The sequence below is a fragment of the Kogia breviceps genome, chromosome 5 (assembly GCF_026419965.1).
Source record: "Kogia breviceps isolate mKogBre1 chromosome 5, mKogBre1 haplotype 1, whole genome shotgun sequence".
NCBI classification, from domain to species: Eukaryota; Metazoa; Chordata; class Mammalia; order Artiodactyla; family Physeteridae; genus Kogia; species Kogia breviceps.
In genome coordinates, this window is record NC_081314.1 from 134429160 (window position 1) to 134450897 (window position 21738).

General features: G+C 43.1%; 1 protein-coding gene across 4 annotated transcripts in view; it reads left to right on the top strand.

The window, feature by feature from the left end:
• The first annotated feature begins 14014 nt into the window (after window positions 1–14014).
• Window positions 14015–21738, top strand: part of BACH1 (BTB domain and CNC homolog 1) — a 59371-nt gene continuing 51647 nt past the window's right edge. For 3 of the 4 annotated variants that reach the window (XR_010840829.1, XR_010840830.1, XM_067034982.1), the window contains exon 1: window positions 14051–14160. The gene's annotated coding sequence lies outside the window, so the exon portion shown is untranslated. Of the gene's footprint in view, window positions 14161–21738 lie in introns of all 4 variants that reach the window. The other variant, XM_059065436.2, reaches the window with a different exon arrangement.

Genomic DNA, 21738 nt, shown 5'->3' on the forward strand with positions numbered 1-21738 from the left:
ATTTTCCCACCAAGAGTGCAAGAGGGTTCCCTTTTCTCCACACCCTTTCCAGCATTTCTTGTTTGCAGATTTTTTGATGATGGCCATTTTGACCGGTGTGAGGTGATACCTCATTGTAATTTTGATTTGCAATTCTCTAATGATTCATGATGTTGAGCATCCTTTCATGTGTTTGTTGGCAATCTGTATATCTTCTTTGGAGAAATGTCTATTTAGGTCTTCTGACCATTTTTGGATTGGGTTGTTTGTTTTTCTGATAGTGAGCTGCATGAGCTGCTTGTGTATTTTGGAGATTAATCCTTTGTCAGTTGCTTCGTCTGCAAATATTTTCTCCCATTCTGAGGGTTGTCTTTTCGTTTTGCTGATGGTTTCCTTTGTTGTGCAAAAGCTTTTAAGTTTCATTACGTCCGATTTGTTTATTTTTGTTTTTATTTCCATTTCTCTAGGAGTTGGGTCAAAGTGGATCTTGCCGTGATGTATGTCGTAGAGTGTTCTGCCTATGTTTTCCTCTAAGAGTTTTATAGTGTCTGACCTTACGTTTAGACCTTTAATCTACTTTGAGTTTATTTTTGTGTATGGTGTTAGGAACTGTTCTAATTTCATTCTTTTACATGTAGCTGTCCAGTTTTCCCAGCACCACTTATTGACGAGGCTGTCTCTTCTCCATTGTATATTCCTGCCTCCTTGATCAAAGATAAGGTGACCATATGTGCGTGGGTTTATCTCTGGGCTTTCTATCCTGTTCCATTGATCTATATTTCTGTTTTTGTGCCAACACCATACTGTCTTGATTACTATAGCTTTGTAGTATAGTCTGAAGTCAGGGGGCCTGTTTCCTCCAGCTCTGTTTTTCTTTCACAAGATTGCTTTGGCTAGTCGGGGCCTTTTGTGTTTCCATACAAATTGTGGAATTTTTTGTTCTAGTTCTGTGAAAAATGCCATTGGTAGTTTGATACAGATTGCACTGAATCTGTAGATTGTTTTGTGTAGTATAGTCATTTTCACAAAGTTGATTCTTCAATCTAAGAACATTGTATATCTCTCCATCTGTCTGTATCACCTTAAATTTCTTTCATCAGTGTCTTATACTTTTCTGCATACAGGTCTTTTGTCTCCTTAGGTAGGTTTATTCCTAGGTATTTTAGTCTTTTTGTTGCAATGGTAAATGGGAGTATTTCCTTAATTTCTCTTTCAGATTTTTCATCATTAGTGTATAGGAATGTGAGAGATTTCTGTGCATTAATTTTGTATCCTGCTACTTTACCAAATTCAGTGATTTGCTCTAGAAGTTTTCTGGTAGCATCTTTAGGATTCTCTATGTATAGTATCATGTCATTGGCAAACAGCGACAGTTTTACTTCTTTTCTGATTTGGATTCCTTTTATTTCTTTTTGTTCTCTGATTGCTGTGGCTAAAACTTCCAAAACTATGTTGAATAATAGTGGTGAAAGTGGGCAACCTTGTCTTGTTCCTGATCTTAGAGGAAATGGTTTCAGTTTTTCACCATTGAGAACAATGTTGGCTGTGGGTTTGTCATATATGGCCTTTATTACATTGAGGAAAGTTCCCTCTATGCCTACTTTCTGCAGGGTTTTTACCATAAATGGGTGTTGAATTTTGTCAAAAGCTTTTTATGCATCTATTGAGACGATCATATGGTTTTTCGCCTTCAGTTTGTTAATATGGTATATCACATTTATTGATTTGCATACATTGAAGAATCTTTGCATTCCTTGCATGGTGTATGATCATTTAATGTGCTGTTGGATTCTGTTTGCTGGCATTTAGTTGAGGATATTCACATCTACGTTCATCAGTGATATTGGCCTGTAGTTTTCTTTTTTTTGTGACATCTTTGTCTGTTTTTGGTATCAGAGTGATGGTGGCCTTGTAGGATGAGTTTGGGAGTGTTCCTTCCTCTGATATAATTTGAAAGAGCTTGAGAAGGATAGGTGTTAGCTCTTCTCTAAATGTTTGATAGAATTTGCTTGTGAAGCCATCTGGTTCTGGGCTTTTGTTTGTTGGAAGATTTTTGATCACAGTTTCAATTTCAGTGCTTGTGATTGGTCCATTTATATTTTGTATTTCTTCCTGATTCAGTCTCGGAAGGTTGTGCTTTTCTAAGAATTTGTCCATTTCTTCCAGGTTGTCTGTTTTATTGGCATAGAATTGCTTGTAGTAATCTCTCATGATCTTTTGTATTTCTGCATTGTCATTTGTTACTTCTTTTTCATTTCTAATTCTGTTGATTTGAGTCTTCTCTCTTTTTTTCTAGATGAGTCTGGCTAATGGTTTATCAATTTTGTTTGTCTCCTCAAAGAACCAGTTTTTAGTTTTATTGATCTTTGCTATTGTTCCTTAATTTTTTTTCATTTTTTTCTGATCTGATCTTTATGATTTCTTTCCTTTTGCTAACTTTTGGGTTTTTTCTTCTTCTTTCTCTAATTGCTTTAGGTGTAAGATTAGGCTGTTTATTTGAGATGTTTCTTGTTTCTTGAGGTAGGATTGTATTGCTATAAACTTCCCTCTTAGAACTGCTTTTGCTTCATCCCGCAGGTTTTGGGTCATCATGTTTTCATTGTCATTTGTTTCTAGGTATTTTTTAATTTCCTCTTTGATTTCTTCAGTGATCTCTTTGTTATTTAGTAGTGTATTGTTTAGCCTCCATGTGTTTGTATTTTCTACAGGTTTTTTCCTGTAATTGATATCTAGTCTCATAGCATTGTGGTTGGAAAAGATACTTGATACAATTTCAATTTTCTTAAATTTACCAAGGCTTGATTTGTGACCCAAGATATGATCTATCCTGGAGAATATTCCATGAGCACTTGAGAAGAAAGTGTATTCTGTTGTTTTTTGATGGAATGTCCTATAAATATCAATTAAGTCCATCTAGTTTAAAGTGTCATTTAAAGCTTGTGGTTCATTATTTATTTTCATTTTGGATGATCTGTCCATTGGTGAAAGTGGGGTGTTAAAGTCCCCTACTATGATTGTGTTACTGTCAATTTCCCCTTTCATGGTTGTTAGCATTTGCCTTATGTATTGAGGTGCTCCTATGTTGGGTGCATAAATATTTACAATGGTTATATCTTCTTCTTGAATTGATCCCTTGAGCACTATGTAGAGTCCTTCTTTGTCTCTTGTAATAGTCTTTATTTTAAAGTTTATTTTGTCTGATATGAGAATTGTTACTCCAGCTTTCTTTTGATTTCCATTTACATGGAATATCTTTTTCCATCTCCTCACTTTCAGTCTGTATGTGTCCCTAGGTCTGAAGTGGTCTCTTGTAGACAGCATGTATATGGGTCTTGTTTTTGTATCCATTCAGCCAGTCTATGTTTTTTGTTTGGAGCATTTAATCCATTTACATTTAAGGTAATTATTGATATGTATGTTTCTATTACCATTTTCTTAACTGTTTTGGGTTTGTTATTGTAGGTCTTTTTCTTCTCTTGTGTTTTTGCTGCCTAGAGAAGTTCCTTTAGCATTTGTTGTGAAGCTGGTTTTGTGGTGTTGAATTCTCTTAGCTTTTACTTGTCTGTAAAGGTTTCAATTTCTCTGTCGAATCTGAATGAGATCCTTGCTGGGTAGAGTAATCTTGGTTGTAGGTTTTTCTCTTTCAGATCAGCTGTTAACCTTATGGGGATTCCCTTGTATGTTATTTGTTGTTTTTCCCTTGCTGCTTTTAATATTTTTTCTTTGTATTTAATTTTTGATAGTTTGATTAGTATGTATCTTGGCATGTTTCTCCTTGCATTTATCCTGTATGGGACTCTGCATTTCCTGGAATTGTTTGACTATTTCCTTTCCCATATTAGGGCAGTTTTGTTTTCAGCTATAATCTCTTCAAATATCTTCTCAGACCCTTTCTTTTTCTCTTCTTCTTCTGGCACCCCCTATAATTCGAATGTTGGTGTGTTTAATGTCCCAGAGGTCTCTGAGACTGTCCTCAATTATTTTCATTCTTTTTTCTTTATTCTGCTTTGAGGTAATTATTTCTACTATTTTATCTTCCAGGTCACTTATCCGTTCTTCCTCCTCAGTTATTCTGCTATTGATTCCTTCTAGAGATTTTTAAATTTCATTTATTGTGTTGTTCATCATTGTTTGTTTGCTCTTTAGTTCTTATAGGTCCTTGTCAACGTTTCTTGTATTTTCTCCATTCTACTTCCAAGATTTTGTATCATCTTTACTATCATTACTCTGAATTCTTTTTCAGGTAGACTGCCTATTTCCTCTTCATTTATTTGCTCTGGTGGGTTTTTACCTTGCTCCTTCATCAGCTGTGTATTTCTCTGTCTTCTCATTTTGCTTAATTTACTGTGTCTCCTTTTCACAGGCTGCAGGTTCATAGTTCCCATTGTTTTTGGTGTTTGCCCCAGTGGGTAAGGTTGTTTCAGCGTGTTGTGTAGCATTCTTGGTGGAGGGGACTGGTGCCCGTGTTCTGGTGGGTGAGGCTGGATCTTGTCTTTCTGCTGGGCAGGACAGCGTCTGGTAGTGTGTTTTGGGGTGTCTGTGACCTTATTATGATTTTAGGCAGCCTCTCAGCTAATGGGTGGGGTTGTGTTCCTGTCTTGCTAGATGTTTGGCATGGCGTGTCCAGCACTGGAGCTTGCTGGTTGTTGAGTGGAACTGGGTCTTAGCGTTGAAACAAAGATCTCTGGGAGTGCTCTCACTGATTGATGTTATGTGGGGCTGGGAGGTCTCTGTTGGTCCAATGTTCTGAACTCGGCTCTCCCCCCTCAGAGGCTCAGGCCTGATACCTGGCTGGAGCACAAGACCCTGTCAGCCATATGGCTTACATATAAATGGGTTAAATTCTCCAATCCAAAGGCACAGGGTAGCCAGCCTTCTGTGCTCTGCTTTGCCCTCCAGCTGGGTATTGACCTCCAGGCCTGGTCGATATGGAGAGTCTGCTTTGGATCCAGGTCCAGCTGCATTCCCTAGTGTCTAGAAGAAGCAGCCGTCGCTCCCATCCTCCCGTATTCCCACTGCAAGTCCTCATGATCCTGGAGTGCCAGAGTCTCTACCCCTCATGCTGCTTGCGGTGCTTGGACTTCTTTATTTTGGCTGCTGTAAGTGAATATGTCTCTTTCAATTCGTTTAATCTAACTATGATGCAGACTTTGATCATCCAGTTATAAAATGCATAATAAAAGAGGAGGAGTTTAAATTATCAGAATAATTCCATACAATTTCTTATGCTTTCCAATGTTTCTGCAGAGCTAAAATCCATGAAATTGTTTTGAAAGATTTTTAACTTCCTTTTTCTCCCCCCTTTGGCAGCTGTCCCATGTTTCAAAAGAGTGATTTCCTGGAATTTTATCAGAGTATTTTTACTGACTTAACTGCATCTCTGTTTTCTTATTTGTGACCTAGTTATATCTAAGAGGATATGGCAATCCAGAAGTCAATAACATATAATATTCTTTGTAATTTCATAATAATATCAATTCTTTGTCCTTCTAATACTCTCAACATGATTATACTGCTATTCACTGCTATTTGTTCTAGCTTCCGGGGTCATATGCATAGCTTGCCTATGATCATAACTCATTTATTCCCACATAACCTAGGATGCATGACTTCAGGGTTCTCAGTTCATGCATTTAAACAGAATGATATGGGGGACTTGGCAAAGCCTTGAAATTAAGAAAACCTATCAGTTAAGGCTGCATTTGGCTTCATGTAATAGACACCCAACTCTGCAAGCCTTAACTGACTAGGATTTTATTTCTCCTGTATGATAAGAGGAGTGAACCCCACAGCCAGGGCTGGTCAGCTGCTCAAGGAAGCTGTCAAGGACCTGAGCTTTTTTCTAGCTTCCTGGCCTGCTATCCTTAGAGTGTGGTTCTCATACTCAAAGATGAGAGAAAAGAGCCCCACCTCAATCATACAAGGCAGAGAGGGCAGAAGGCAAAATTGCATACTGGCTGATTTGGTCTTTTGTTATCAGGAAAGTAAGAGCTTTCTTGGAAGTTCCATTGAGTGCATATATACCTATATCTGGTTGGCCAGAACTAGGTCACATGACTAAGGGAGTCTGGGGAGGTGTATTCAAGTGTTTTTAAGCACACATTCAATGATAATAGAAAGGAAGAAGGAGGAATGGATATTGAGTAGACAACTAGCAGTGTCTGCCAAAAATGGATTTAGAGAAAGGGACATAAATGGGGGAGTAAAGTGCCCCTGATCTAAAGGTTACTAGTGATGAATACCAAGAGAGTTCCTATGAAGGAGGTACCACCTAGACCAGGTCACCTGGGGCTTTACCTTGTCACACTCAGTACGATTCTGTACTTGCAGATCAGAAACCTGAACTGTGGACGTATCAGTGGTGATTTGTCTTTCAGATGCACACTCACCCAAAGCTACAGAGGCAGGAAGAAAACCAAAAAGTTGATTTATTAGTTTATGAAGAGAGTATTGCCAGCAAATGTACTTGTTGCTCACTTCTCAGATGATCTCTCCCTTTAGGCAGGTGTATATGCAAAGCAAATCATTAGAAAGAAATCAAAGAGCGATGTAAATGGGGTGACCTAGATGCCTATTCTAATGGAACCAAGACATGGGTAGCCCTCAGCTTCCATCCTCCCCACGTCCTGCCTGGGAATAAAATACAGGTTTCCTTGCTTTCTGAGAAAGTTGAGTGTTTCTATGAAACCTTTCGTAAGCTGAAATGGCATAAAGTGAAGAAGTAATTACTTTAGGACACATCTTGCTAATGAATGCACAAAATAAACTGAGATAAAACACAGATGCTCAGACATAGTTCCAAGCTATGGTGGCTTAATGCTGAGAGGCTGAGTATAGTTCCCGGGGAAGGATCTGTGTGGCGCCACTCTTGACATTCAGGATGTGCGCTGCCTCTATAAAGACTCACTGCAAAACAGAAGCTGAATGCTATTTTCATTTTTCTCCTTTTTTGTAAAAATAAAAATCCTCTTTAGATTTCTTTTGGTTAACAAAAATAAGTACTAATGTAGGTATTCTGTAAAATCAAAGTGGTATAAAATGAACTTTTGAAAAGCAGGGGCTACCTCTACTGTGTCCTTGGCTGACCTACCCTCACCCTCACACCCCAGTGCCAGGGATGTGTTGCCTGTGTTCGCACCTCTGGCTCCCCTCTTGTTGGCTTGAGATTTTGATGAACTCCTCTTCTTGGCAGTCACATTCTTTCCTGGTATGTGTTAATATATTCACTCTGGTTATCCCCAAGTCTTGACCCGGTGAATAAGTCCCAGAAGTGGCAGGAAACAGATACGACTGGGCAACTAACCTGCCAAGGGGCAGCGACGCACCCTGGGGCTAACCAAGGTGGGGAGTTATCACCACCCCTAGAAAGATGTTGCTTCGGCTGTAGCTCTACGTAGAGGTTGCCTGGGAGCCGCTGGGCCTTTGTTAGAGGAACATAGCTAGAGCCAACCTACCGCCTGGGATGGGAGACAGCTGCCTTCCTGCTGACACCTCTGGTTTTCCAAGTACGACCAGAAGTGAGGAAGCAGGGCACCCTCTGGATGCTGCGCCTAGAGAACAGCTTTCCGGGGCACAGAGCAGGGTGGGGAGGACTGTACGGGGAAGCAGGAGTGTCCAGTGGAGAAAATCCAGCACCCCCCAAGTGACGGTTCTATCTCTTTATGGCAGTATGCATATCTCTCCTCTGACCCCATAGGTCTATCTTATTGGATAACTTTTAAACCTCAGAGGTTACTCATTCTACTCTATTTCCAAAACACTTCCTACATCTGGCACCCCAGTCCGGGAAATGTGTTGTTGTGATGGGGTTCATAGCCTGTGCCCATTTTTTTCGTCTTTTCTCAGAGTTCAGTACTTCTTCCTCCCATCGTGATCACTCCTATCCAACCCCTAGGTAGCTCGTTATTGACTTAACAGGCTTCCCTTTTGACCTGGCTGCTAGGAGACGGCAGAGAATTCTGGAGTTCATCTTTGTCAAGGATATCTGTATTGTGATATGTACGTTTAGCTTCTTCCCTGGTTTCATTGTGTTTTCTTTCTACTTATTTATTTCCCTTTATTCCTTCTTTTAATTTATGTACACATTTCTCATATTGGAGCATGAGTACATCTAACTTTAGAGCGTTTTTCGACCTTGACATTACTGATGCGTTGGGCCTGAGAATTCTTTGTTGTGAATGGAGAATAAGGAGTCTATATTCACAGTGCAGTCTATCCGTGGGGACTCCCTGGTGCATTGCAGGTGGTTTAGCAGCATCTCTGGCCTCTACCCACTAGATACCAGTAGCATTCCTCCCTGCCGCCCCTGTCCCATATCAATGCCAATATCTCCTGGAGGGCCAAACCGGCCTCTGTGGAGACCCGCTGCTCTAGGTGAATGAAACAGTGTGTGTCAGAGGTGAAAGAGACTATGAGTTAAAATACGGCACCTCTGCTAGTTGTGTCAGTTTTACTTAAAAAAATTTTTTTTGAGAACAATTTTATGAAGACAAATATATTATGAAGTAGAATTTAACACCTGCATGAATTTTGAAAGTAAAAGACCAAAAGCCGCAGGTATAATTCTGGGTGTAAACCTCAACAAATACAGGTAACAAAGCTATCAGGCTGGATCTTTCTGCCCTTTGCAGACATGTGACTGTGCCTGAAGGCTCTACTTGCTGTTTCTGACTCAGCACCAAGCACACACATCACTGGCTCCACAGGAAGGGCACGTGCACCAAACATTTAGTGACTTGACTTTGAACTTGAGGGACTGGTTACATCAAACTCTCTGCAGTCTGCTGCTTCCAACTCCACTCTTATCTCCCCAGCTGTGCGGAGCAGTCAGGCTACACTCAGAATCCTGAGGGTCTCACCTTCTACCCATAAGCATTTATATGTGTGTATGTATATATACATATATATATATATGCCGCCAGCCGTGGCGGGTCCTCAAAGTGCAGCAACAATCGACGAGAGGGGGTAGGGAACTGAACGCACCAAGGTATGGGATCAGAAGGGCACAGACAACTGATGGTTGAAAGGCAAGTTTAATAACAAAGCGTAGCCGTATATATACCCCTAAAGCAGGGAATTTGCTTAGTCACCATCTTATCGGCATCAGCTGGTTGATTGGCTTCTCGGCTTAGTCACGCCTTATCGGCATCAGCTGGTTGATTGGCTTCTCGGCTTCTCCCTCAAAGGCACCAATTTCCCCTCCAGGGTTGCTTTTCCTAGCTTTAGGGAACAACCAGGGACTCCTAGTAACTGAGTAGGTCCCTGGAGCGATTTGGCCAAAGGCCATCTCCTTTTTTACGTTCATACCATATAAAGTCCAGGATGCATACCAAGGAGAGTACAATCGGGCCCTGAGGCTTATGAGGGTCTTAATGGCGCCTTCCTCAGAGGGCAATGCTCGCCATATATATATATATATATATATAGTGTGTGTGTGTGTGTGTGTGTGTGTGTGTGTGTGTGTGTGTGTGGGTGGGTGGTGCGTGGGCCTCTCACTGTTGTGGCCTCTCCCGTTGCGGAGCACAGGCTCCGGACGCTCAGGCTCAGCGGCCATGGCTCACGGGCCCAGCCGCTCCGCGGCATGTGGGATCTTCCCGGACCGGGGCACGAACCCGTGTCCCCTGCATCGGCAGGCGGATTCTCAACCACTGCGCCACCAGGGAAGCCCCATATATATATTTTTTGAGTATGATTTTTAGCATTAGCTTCTGAGAGAATAACAATTTCTCTACTTCATTAGATAAATATATACAGCAGAGAGAAATTGGGGGCACAATTGAGGAAAATCTCAAGTGTCATCTCAGATCAAGGAGCTTAACACAGTTTAAAATTAACCGGTCTCTTCTACATATTTTGTTTTATTTATCTGAACTTTCCTCTAAGCCTTGACCATCGGCCTTGTGGGTCTTCTCACAAAATTTAACTACATTTTCATGCTCTACTTCATCATCAGATATTTTCTTTAACCAAACCACACCAAGACTTAGTGGTTTAAAACAGCAATCATTTTATTATCTTATAATTCTATGAGTTGACTGGGCTTCGTTCGGAGTTTTTTTTTTTTTTTTTTCTTTTGGCTGGGGCTGGAGTCATGTATAAACTTGACTAGAACAGAACGACCAAGGTGGCTCGCTCACATGACACATTTAATGCCAACTATTGGCTGGTTGTTCTGCTAAGGCTGTTGCCTGGAGAGGCTACACATGTCCCATGCTGGGCTTGTCACAGCATGGTGACTTGTCTGTGAGGGAGGGTCCCAAGAAAGAGGAAGTGGGAGATGCCAATCCAAAAGCTAGACCCAGAACTAACAGAGTATCACTTCTGCAGTGTTCTCTTGGCTATGCAGTTACAGGGCCAACTCTGATTCGAGTGGATGGACAACAGATTCCTCTTCTCGATGGAGAGAGTGATAAAAGAGTTACTCCAGTTGGTTTTTGGAGGCACAAGAATTTTTCCCTACTTGGACCCTACACTGTGCCACTTTGGTTGTCATTAAATCTGGTATTCAAGTAGCACCTCTGTCACCAATTTGGTCCCTGTCATGTTAACTTCTTCTGCTCCAATATTGTGTTCTTTCTTTCTCTTTTACTGCCTTTAAAAAAAAAATTGAAGTATAGCTGATGTATACAATATTATATGTGACAGGTGTACAATATAGTGACTCAGAATTTTTAAACGTTATACTCCATTTATCGTTATTATAAAATATTGGCTGTATTCCCTGTGTTGTACAATATATCCTTGTAGCTTATTTTATAATTTCTGCCTTTTTTAAATCTTAGAAGCTGTGAATATCCCAAGTCAGAGGCTACATTCCGTTCACCTTACCTTTCATTTCAGACAGCAGGTAAACACTAGGGTGTGTTTGCCCATCCTGCTCAAGGAAACCTGTCTTCTAATGAAATATGTTCATTTTTTACAAAAATCTTTCAACCTAGGGCTAGGGGTGGTAGGGCCTTAATTCATAATCATTTTTGAGGGAAGAAGTGTGAACTGGCAGTTTTTCAACTTGTGGCGTCCTATTCTTGTTTTATCTTGGTAATTGCTTACAGTTTAAAACAATTTGTTCAACTTCCAAATATCGTTGATTTAATTAGTGAATGAATATTTAGAGATAGAAGGAGCCAAGGCAATGGAAATGGAGTGGATGAGGTTCTCTAGAATTAGCTTCTAAAAACAATCACATGACTTAAATACCTCTACACACTCCCTTCAGCCCATGAGATAAAGTTCAAACTGTAGGCACAGTGCACGAGGCCCTTCCCATTCTGACTTGGTTTTATATCATTCTCTAGTTTTGTTTTTGGCTCTGCACCTAATGTATACCATAAGCTTTAACTCAGTACTTCTCAAGTGACGCTTGAAGACCATTTGCATAACTATTAAAAATAATGCAGATCTTTAGGTCACATTCAGACTTATGAAACCAGAATCTTTGGGGGCAGAGCCCAGGAATCTACATTTTTAACAAGTACCCCAGAAACTCTTTTTTAAAAAAAATTTTTACTGGAGTATAGTTGCTTTACAATGTTGTGTTAGTTTCTGTTGTACAGCAAAGTGAATCAGTTATACATATACCTATATCACCTCCTTTTTTAGATTTCCTTCCCATTTAGGTCACCACAGAGCATTGAGTAGAGTTCCCTGTGTTATACAGTAGGTTCTCATCAGTTATTTATTTTATACATAGTAGTGTATATATATCAATCCCAATCTCCCAATTCATCTCCCCTTCCCCCCTTGGTATTCATAAATTTGTTCTCTACATCTATGTCTCTATTTCTGCTTTGCAAATAAGTTCATCTGTACCATTTTTCTAGTTTCCACATATAAGCGATATTATATGATATTTGTTTTCTTTCTGACTTACTTCACTCTGTATGACAGTCTTTAGGTCTATCCATGTCTCTGCAAATTGCACTGTTTTGTTCCTTTTAATGGCTGAGTAATATTCCACTGTGTATATATGTACCACATCTTCTTTATCCATTCCTCTGTTGATGGACATTTGGGTTGTTTCCATGTCCTGGCTATCCAGAGATTCTTATGAACACTAAAGTTTGAGAGTAACTCCTAACAGCCTTGATATTCTCAACACCTTGATACACCTTTGTAAGACTTTTCAAATAATTTAACATATCAGAGCATATGCTAGAAACTTTCACTGCCATTTATCGAGAGTACAAAAGGAAGAGTTCCTCGCAAAGAGGAAGGGTCTGTTCTTCCTCTCGAAGAAACTGCAAAGGTGTGGGAGGAAGGAAGACTAGAATTCCACTGGCTTTGGGTAGAAGGTGAGTGAAGCCTCAGAAATGCTCAGGTGCATGTAAGAACTCCAGTCCTTTTACGTCTATTTCCAACTGTTCTTTCCTCCTTTCTAACTAAATATTTTTACTCCACCATGAACTCAGGTAGCCTGAAATGCCATCTGCCTCCTACATGTGGACTATTGCATATGCTCTTCCCTCCCTGGACTGCAGGGCCCCATTCTTCCCAGTTAAGACCCAATGCAAATGTTACCTACTGCCCAAATTCTAGGTCACAGTGAATCACTTTACCCCTTGGACTCCCACACGATTTCACTCATCATTTTCTCGTGTATTTTGGATGTAACTCAGATGTCCCTAAGTCTCACCGTCTGTGAATACAAACACAGTCATGTTAGTGATAATACCTGACTTCATTAACTTGGCAGTCTTTTTTTGCCCTGAGAGGTCCAGGGCTATCTTCCTGTGTGCAAGAATGAGCCCACACATCCTGCTGCTGATGCTGTCCAGCCATCGACTTCTTTCTGTCTTTTGACCTGAACTCAAAAGCCAACGGCACAATCCCGTCACAAGATCACAACCCCAATCAGGTCGGCTGGCACAGTGGCAGAGCGCTCGGGTCTCCCTTTAGATTGATCAGTGTAGGCTTTGCCAGGTGCACATCTTTTCACACAGTCAGTGCTTTGAACTCCAGAGATGCTAAATGGCTTGGGAACTTATTCTTTTATTTTTATTTTTTTTGCGGTACGCGGGCCTCTCACTGTTGTGGCCTCTCCCGTTGTGGAGCACAGGCTCCGGACAAGCAGGCTCAGCGGCCATGGCTCATGGGCCCAGCCGCTCCGCGGCATGTGGGATCTTCCCGGACCGGGGCACGAACCCGTGTCCCCTGCATCGGCAGGCGGACTCCCAACCACTGCGCCACCAGGGAAGCCCGGGAACTTATTTTTAACACCAACAACTGGATGAACACTGGAATAAGCAGCAGAAGATGAAAGCCTGACCTGGGCTTGAGATGAGCCGGCTGACACCACTGGGCGCTCAATCTGCTTCCAAGTTTCCTCGCGGCCACCACGTAAAGGGAACACCTGTTAGCCGACGCCACTGTTTTCACTGTCAGACAAAACTAGGGCTGCCAGATGCTTGCTACAAAATCCTGGATGCACTTCATGCATCCCTGTCAGGAAGCTCAAAAACCTTGACAACCTGGGCGCCCCGCCACCCCCAGGAGAAGGCAGAGGAGAAGCTCTGTTGCGGGGGCTGCCAGAAGCTACCCCTGAGGGGGTCTGGTCTGGGGAGGGACGTGGCCGGCTCTCGTCCTCCCTGCTGGTGTCCCCTAGTACTCGATTTCGGGTGTCCCGGCAACACTTAGAGCGAGCAGGCCGTCAAGCTTTTCCTTTCTGCTTTCAGCAGGAAAGGAGGAGGTGGTCCTCGGGTGGCTTTTTCGTTCAGGCTGCGGGCTGTGCTCGCAAAGGGGCGCTGCCCACGGAGGTTGCGGGACCCCGCCGCCGCCTCCTCGAGGCCTGCCCTGCCCAGGGCTCGCGCGATGCCTCCCTGCATCCCCTAGTGTGGGCTTCTGGCTACGCGCAGGCAGCCGCAGGGATCCGCGTACCGAGGCTTCCTGGCTGGCGGGGCGGGGCCTTTAGTGAGGGCGGGGTTTAGGCGCTACAGAGCGGGAAGGGCGGGGTCTCGCGAGGCAGGCCTACGGGGCGGGATCTCGCGAGGCGGGCGGGGCTTGGGCGCCAGGAGGGGGCGGTAGCCGCAGCGGCGGCGGGAAGGGGAGGGAAAGAGAGGGGAAGGGAGGGGAGGCGAGGGAGGAAAGGGAAAGGAAGGAGAGGGAGTGAGTCACCTGATAGCTACCCGCGCGGCCCGCCAGGCTCGCTCGCTGCCGTCAGTCGGGCTGCGTCGCGCCTCGGCTCTGGTGAGTGGCTCGCCTGTCCCGGGCGCCCTTCCCCGGTAGGGTCCGCGCGGCGGCGTCGCGCGCGCGGTCTGGGCCGCGGGCCTGTGAGGGGCGGTCCGCGGGCAGGTCCTGGGGAGGCGGTGAGGGAGACCGGGGCGGCTGCTTTCTGGGCTAGGTACATTAAGCGGGGCCCGCGGGGGGCGGCTGCGGCTCCCGTTCCTGGAAGTGGTCGTGTCCGCCGGAAGGGGCGACGGGTCGGCGCCCCGTGGCCCCGCGCGCGGCCGGCGCCGTTGTTTACGGGCCCGCGCTGTACTTTATCCCGGGCCGGCGGGCGGGGGGCCGGGATGTGCTGGGGCCCGGGCGCCCGCTCCCCTTCCTCCGCCTCTAGGGCCCCTGGGTCCGAGCCCGGCACCCCCCCAACCCCCAGCCGGCGCGCGGCCCGCCGGGGCTGTGACACATCAGCACCGCCGGCGCGGCCGGCCCGACTCCGTTTCGTCCCTCCGCCCCCTCGCACCACCCTCGGCAGCCGCCGCGTCCGGCGAGCTTTTTGCCTCCCGTCTGCCCAGCCTGGGTGTAGGTCGCGCGTGTAATCACGTAAGAAAGGCCGAGTTCGTGGCTGGAGCAAAAAATACCACCCTGCAGGTCTGGGTTTAGCGAAGATTGGTTTGGGGCCCGGAGATCCCAGGGCTCCCTTTGTTGGAGTTTTGCCCGCGCGTTGTAATTAAAGACTCCCACAGTCGGGTGAGAGTGGGTGTTGATCGTAGAGACACCAGCTTTGTGCTCGTCTAATGAAACGCGAGTGCCATGGCTTTCTCGTTCTTGCACGGCAGTTTAATGTCACTGAGTAGAATTGTACAGGTTTTTGTGCAGTGAGCCTTCTGCGTTGAATTTGGGCTGATTCAAGGTATAGCATAGTAGTGATTGTGAAAGAACGTGTGTGGGAAAAACAGGCTCCAATGTCACGCTTGAAGGAACAAAGGCTGTTTTGTAGGGGTGCCTATCTTTCGGGAGAATTCTATCAGTATTGGGTCTGGAGGGTGCCACGACTAGGTCTTTGTTCATGTAGTTTAACACTGCTTATATCCAGGAGGGTTTGCATTTCAAGCAGTTCCGAAAGATAAAGGGTGGAAACACTGGAGGTGTTAGTGTCAGAGCGCTTGAGCGCTTCACATGGTCAAGCAGAGAAATGGGAAGAGGCCGGCTGCTTCTTCCTGGTCTTGTGTAGTGGTGCAAGGGGCTGGGCTGGGCTGGGCTTGAAGGCGCTTGCCACTTAAGCCTTTGGATTAAAGAAGCCTGGGGAAGAAGAACACTTGGTGAGTCAGCTGGGAGTAGGAAGGCCTTGGTTTAAGTAATGGCATGGCATCGTGCATTATTGTTTAACCTGTGGCTCTGTCAAGTGGTTTACCATTGTTCAATATGTTGGTTGGCTAACAAGGTAGATGACTCCTTAAAAAAAGTTGGGTTGCTGAGTCATTCGCCCCAGCCTGAGAGGTAATTAGGAACAGCTGGTGCAGATACTCTCATCACATGCCTCCACTGTAAAAGGCCAAGGAGCACTCAAGAGGGGTTGCATCAGAGGCCTGAAGCTGGGGTTGTCTGTGTTGATACAGGTAATCAGTGGGTGAGGTGCCAGCGCTCTTAGGAAGTGGCCAGGGAGCGCTGAGGTGGTGGGTAAACACAGAGCAGCCTTGTGACCTACTGCCTGAGAAGTTTGTGCTGGAGAGAGCTAAAACTGAGGAAGAAATTTGCAGCTAGGAGTCACCTCCTAATAGTATTGTAACAAAAATATTTACTCTTCTTATTGTACTTAGTTTTTTGTTTCCCTTTTGTGGTTTTGTTGTTTTGTGGTTTATACATTTCAGAAAGTGAACTTAATTTGTTCTTCATAAAGATTTCTTTAGGAGAACACAAAAGGAGCCTTCCTCCTGGTTTTCATGGCCCCTGGCTTTTCATACATACACTAGTAGTTTCTGGTGGCAGAGAGGAGGGGAAGGAGAATGTGGGTAGAATTAACAGGTCTCTTTGGGTCCAGTCTTGAAAGCACTGTCTGAAAGCACTGTCAGGTGAAAGGCAAACCATATGGATATCTGTCTCATTGTCTTAGTGATGGCGCTGGTGTCTTTCCATCTCGTATCATTACTTCTTGCTTTAAAAGTGAGCACAGGACCCAAGCATACAGTCCCTACTGCTAACAGGGAAGTTAGGGAAGGGAAATGTGGAGTGGGGGGGGATCTGACCCTTATCTGTGGTCAGAAGAATGACTGATTCTTATTGATGGTAGCTCATTAAAACATTTTGTAGTAGAAAAAGATGCTTTACGTTTGGGACTAGAAGAGATTAAAAATCATTAATTTTTTAGGGATTAGGGTTTCTAAGGTGAGTGCAAGATGATTCATTTGGAAGAAAATAATAAAACGCTTGATTTTTTGAAAACTCACTTTTATATAAAATAAGAAAGACATTCATCTTAAAGATACAGGGTAACAGTAGTACCTGCATGTTATATAACTTGGGTTTATGCCACCCCTTTTCTGTTGGGGAACATAAAGTTTGTTAACCACTGCCAGTAACACTCTTTCAACAACTGGGGTACTTTTTAAAAAACTTGTGAATTCCTCTTAAAAGCTGTCATTCTTTCAGATGTTCTTAATTCATTTTAATTTTTATTTCATACGTAGTTCTTTTTATGCTGTATTTTAAAGATTAGAAGCTTAAGTGTAAATTTCTTATTACATTGTTGATGTGGAGAATGGAAATAACAAAAAATACATTGTTGCCTATTACATATAATACCATATATTTTGAATTTGGAGACAAGCCAGACGGTTGGTTTGTTTCATGGGTATGATTTGAAGTGTAGTAATAGGTAAAAAGCGTATAATGGGACCACCAGAAGATAATCTGCACATTGGAGTATAATTTGTATATAACAAGTTCTTTGAAATATCACTGTTACTCCTTGAAGTCTGCATTTTGGGGGGCCAAGTTTACAAGGGGCCCCTTTCACAAGGATTAATAAGACTTCATGTCCGGCAAATCACTTGGGAAGTGGCATTCCTCTCCTGACTGCTCTTCACAGCGCTGATCCAATCCAGGACTTAGGTTTTAAGAATCATCTCGTCCTCCCAATTTTCTGACTAATGTTCTGTTAATGGGAGAATTGCTTTAACCCTAAACTCACATTTCCTGAGGGTTCTACTAAATGGAGAGTGTATTTTGTGTGGCTGAATGGGTGACTTAGGAAACGATTTTGATTTAAAAAAATAATGCCAAACAAGGTAATATGCCGAAGCTCAAGGTATGGGTAATTTGAGCACTATTTGCCAGAATCCAGGCCCCTTGGAGAGAGTAAACATTTCAAGACTGCAGATAAAATATAGACTTACACCACCATGAAACCTGGGCTTCTGGCTTAGTGCATAGCATTAAGGAAACTGAATTTGTAGATTTGATCACTGTACAGTTGACAGAGAAGCAGTAAGCAAAGTCGTTAAAAGTGGGCCATCTGGAGCCAGACTGCCAAAGGTCAAGTTCTTGCTTTGTTACTTACCTGCTGTGAAGTCTTAGACAAGTTACTTCACTTAGTTTTGCCTCTTTTTCTCATCTGTAAAATGGGATGATGATAATAGAATCTATATCATAGGAATTGTTGCAAAGTGCATTAATATGTGTTAAGCAGTTAGAACAGTGCTGGCTCCATATTAAACATCAGGACGCATTAGTTGTTATTGTCTGTTCTTCAGAATCAGGGAAGTGCTTGGTTACACACCCACATTTTGCAGCCTCCCTGAGCTGCATTTCACCGACTGATCAGAGGAGAGAGTGAGGAGAAGCGTGGGTGTACAGCACGTGGCTGCTACTGGGAAAACAACTCAAGTGAACATTCTGACAAATCAGTAGCAGCATCTCAAACAAACACCCAACTTCTGAGGGCAAGTAACATAGGACATGGCTTTTTATAAAGGAATCTAACAGTCTCAGCAAAATGCTCTAGAGGCAGTTTTCACCAGTTATTTGGAATTGGCTTTTGAAGAAATAACATTTGCCGTCCTGCATCTAATCTACTCTTCATGTTATAATTGAGGACCTGTGGTCCAGCAGGGTTAGTAACCTGTCTACCCCCTTCCTGCTTTTTAACATCAGGACAGAACTCATTTTTTGATTCTCATTCCTGACTTGTAGTGAACATTTGGAATGTAAATTTACCTGCCAGTTACTTCTAAGTATTGTATTTTCTTTAAATGACATGTTTGTGCTAATATAGAAAAATTATCCATGATAAACAGTAGATATGTTTATCATGTGGCTTCTTGCACCTGTTAGTAATTCAGAAAGGTTGTGTCAAACATTTTGACCATCCTTTTGACTAGAGTGTAAGTTTCTTAATGAAGATACATGTCTTCTGTTTATCCCTATGAAACAGTGAACGTGCTTTGGCTGTGTTTGTTCAGTAGACCGTCAGTTGCTGCACTAGTAGTATAATATGGATTCATTTTAGTTCTGTGGTTTTGAAACTTGGGGATTTTTAGAAGAGTGAAGGAGAACACAGTATATGTTGTACCTCTTAAGTTATTTTAAATATATACCGAATTGAAACCCTTATTTAGAATTCTACTTTCTGTTTCCATCATTGGTGTGAGGATTGAGGAAGCACCTGGATTTAAATCATTTAGTTCATCTCCTGAGATAGAAACAAAATTTGTCTTCTGACTTCTTTTTCTTTGTAATTGACTTAGAATTGGATTGAGCAAAATATAATTTGGGTTGTCTAGATGCTAAACCTCTTATACATCTAATACTTTTCTTTAATATGATCACTCCTCTGGAACAGATCCTTTGTTTTATTTAGGATCAGGGACAGTTTAGAGAATATTAGTAGGATCATAAAAATTGTCCCCAAGCAAATATAAGGAACAAAGAAATAGTGGTTGCCAGCATCTTGGTTGTTAATGACCGTCCTAGGAGCACTGTGGGCCTGCAGTGGAGTTGGCGGGCTGCCAGCTCCTTTCTCACTGCTGGCAACGATTAGAAAATGTTAACATCAGTGCAGGTGAAGCTGTGTGCAAATCATATTCTTTTAAAAATAAATTTAAGTCATTTTCTTAATGCCTTAGGAAAGTTAGTAATCAAAGGATATATTTTTTAAAATAAATTTATTTATTTTCTTTTGGCTGCGTTGGGTCTTCGCCACTGCATGCGGGCTCCCTCCAGCTGCCGCGAGCAGGGGCCAGTCTTTGCTGTGGTGCGCGGGCCTACCACCGCAGTGGCCTCCCTTGTTGCGGAGCACGGGCTCCAGGGGCGCGGGCCCCAGCAATTGCGGCACATGGCTCAGCAGCTGCGGCTCGCAGGCCCCAGAGTGCAGGCTCAGCAGCCGTGGCGCACGGGCCCAGCCGCTCCGCGGCATGTGGGATCCCCCCCTGACCAGGGCCCGAACCCCTATCCCCTGCATCGGCAGGCGGACTCTCAACCACTGTGCCACCAGGGAAGTCCCCAAAGGATATTTTTGTAAGAAAATAACTGTTCCTAGCTTCTATCTGGTAAAGTCATTTTCACTGTTTAAATTTGTCATTTCTTAGATTGAATCAGAGTCATAGTGGTTAGCTGCACTACACTTCCCCATCCCCCATTAAAGTGGAATTACATTAAAAAGTATTTTATATAATGGGTCATTTTTTCAGGTCCTTTGTGCCTGGACCTTGTCAGTATCCCACCTCTAAGGTTATAGACTAAACCTGGTATGGGGAATGTCTTACCTCCCTCTTCTGCCTTTTTTTGTACCCCCCCACCCCCCCCATTAATCTCTTCTTTTTACTGACTGGTCAGCCTCTAGGATTCCCAGGGGAGATGTTTTGGGCCTAAGAAGGTGAACTCTTAGGGTCTTATTGAAGAAATGGGAAGACCCTACTTGCTGGTATCTTCATATCTTAATGCCTTATTCCTTCTCTAAAATGTGCCAACATCTTTTGGAAGTCAGTTAAATCAGTGAGGAGATGTACTTATCCATCAGAGAGTTTGCTATAAAATAGGTGGCTATAAAAGATTTATTAGTCTTTCAGTGAACTTATTAGGTTGTAATTATTAGTTTGTCAATTTGGAGTAAGTGGGTTTTGGTAAGATCAGTAATTTCATTAGTGAGTATTTTGCACTGAACTGTTATTTTATAAAATGTAAAGTGGTTGTCAAATCTTGGCCCAAGGCACTTTACATTTTCAAAGTACCTAATGTCTCTTTACTCTGTTTTTCTGAGGAGTGTTCCCAGCAGGGCTCCTCTAGATAGGATTTACTGCTAAAATCCTATCTAGAAGGGGTAGTAAGAAAAAAGGCATTGTCCTTTTAATCAGTTTTCCCACATTAGGGAGAGACTTTTGAAGTAGAAAAGAATTTTGCCCAGCTGAATAGGGATATTTGCTTCATTCCTTCGTTCCCAGTTGTCATCCAGAGATACCAAAGGAAATGCTGGTTAGGGATGAGTCTGTAGCTACGACCAACTTTGTCTGCTTCATTGTCTCTTGGACTATTGCAAGTACTGTTCAAGCTCTAGATATATTTCTCTGGGTTTTTAAAAAATGTGTTTTGCCTTTGAGCACATGTCTGTTGTCACTGGCCTGGTTTGTTGCCTGTTCCAGACCCCAGGAGGTCTGGGACACCTTTTCTTCTCTGGAGCAGGTTGGCAGCAGTGCGTACCAGTGGCAGAGCTGCTCAGCTACTAGTACGCCTCTCTGCCATTGCTTCTCATATACCAGTGTGGAAACTTCCTCTTCTCTCCTACTGAGTTAACTTTGACCAGCTCTCTGATCCCTGGGGAGTAAAGAATAATTGTGTTTTTAAGTATCAAGGCACTTTGGTCTCTTATCTTCCTGTGCATGCTGCTCTTCTCCCCAGTTTACACTCAAACACGTATTCTGGTGTGAGTAGATAGTAGGGTTGCTAAACTCATTTCATCATTCGTGGTATGTCTATGTGTTAGGTATTGGGTTTACATTTGGTTTATGAAACAAACATTTGTGCCTTGATATGCCAGGAACTTTTCTAGATGTTGGCAATACAGAATTTTTCAGAGGTTACAGTCTGACAGGCAGACCATTACTATAGCATGTGTTAATTGCTAAAATAGCAACATGGAAGATGTGGCTTGAAACCATAGAATATGAGAAGCTTAAGTTTTGGGAAATTAAGAAAGCCTTAGGAATGTCAGTGATGAATGCATAATTTAGTGGAGGAGGCAGCTTGTTTTGACCACTCTTTTCAGAAGCATAGCAATGAAGAGTAGAGAAGAGAGATTTTAGTTGGGGGAGGTTGGGTCAAGAAGGTTGTGTGTCTGTGTCTGTATGTATTTAAAAATAAGGTCAGTGGGAAAAGGTTGAAAATGCAGGATATGTCTTTCTTTTATCTGTGGCTACTTCCTCTTATGGTTGCAAGATGACTGGCACAAGTTCAAGTGTACCAGTAAATATAACTGAGTTTCTTGGAAGAAGACTTTTTTTTTTTCTGTGATGTCTCTTTATTAGTGATAAAAGCCTTTCCCAAAGACCTCATAGTGAATACCACCCCAGCCTCTCCTTTGTGGGGCCAGCATTGCATAAGTTTATGCCATCAGTC